The sequence below is a fragment of the Chaetodon trifascialis genome, chromosome 3 (genome assembly GCF_039877785.1).
Source record: "Chaetodon trifascialis isolate fChaTrf1 chromosome 3, fChaTrf1.hap1, whole genome shotgun sequence".
NCBI lineage: Eukaryota > Metazoa > Chordata > Actinopteri > Chaetodontiformes > Chaetodontidae > Chaetodon > Chaetodon trifascialis.
Window position 1 is genome coordinate 9,242,031 of NC_092058.1, and position 837 is coordinate 9,242,867.

Sequence of the window (837 nt, forward strand, 5' to 3'; positions counted from 1 at the left end):
GAGCGAAGATTTCTGGTTCCTCCTCCTCCTCCTCCTGAGGGGAGCGCGCGCTGCACACAGCCTATGTGTGTGTGCGCGTGTTAGTGTGCGCGCTCCCTTATCTCAACCACTCCTCTCAGAGCTGCCTCACTTCACAGCTTCTTCTTCTTCTTCTTCTTCTTCTTCCTCTTCTTCTTTCTTCTTCTTCTCTATCTCCGCTTTAAGTCTTTGTTTGGTGGAGGGCTCTTCTTCGTTTGTTTACACAGTCTATTCACTCTCTCTGTATGCACTCCAGAGAGGAGGATTTGTTAGTTTGTGGTAAATATCTGCAGGCTATTGTCAGCTTTATCAGGACTGTTATCTTTTACAGTGTGTGTGTGTGTGTGTGTGTGTGTGTGTGTGTGTGTGTGTGTGTGTGTGTGTGTGTGTGTGTGTGTGTGTGTGTGTGTGACCGCATTCATACTATGTCTGATAAGCTTTTAATTTACCACGCTGGTGCCATTTTCCTAATCTTTTTATAGGCCTTTTATTAAAGTTGTTTTTTTCCCCCTTTTTTTTGGGGGGGGGGGGGGTATGCACATACAATATAAACAACAAACATAAACAGCAATAAGAAAATAATTTGAAAATACAAACAAACGGCTTGAATTTAGTGAGAAGTGCATTCAGTGCTAAGAAAATGTACTTAAATTTAAGAAAAAAAGGACACATGCACAATAACCCCAGTCAAAGTGTTATATTATATGTATATTGTATGATTACGGATTCATTAAAGCATAAGCAGCTTTTTACTGTTGTAGCTTGTCGAGTGAAGCTAGCTGAAGTACTTAACTGGCTTTAATTCTTAGTTTAATTAAT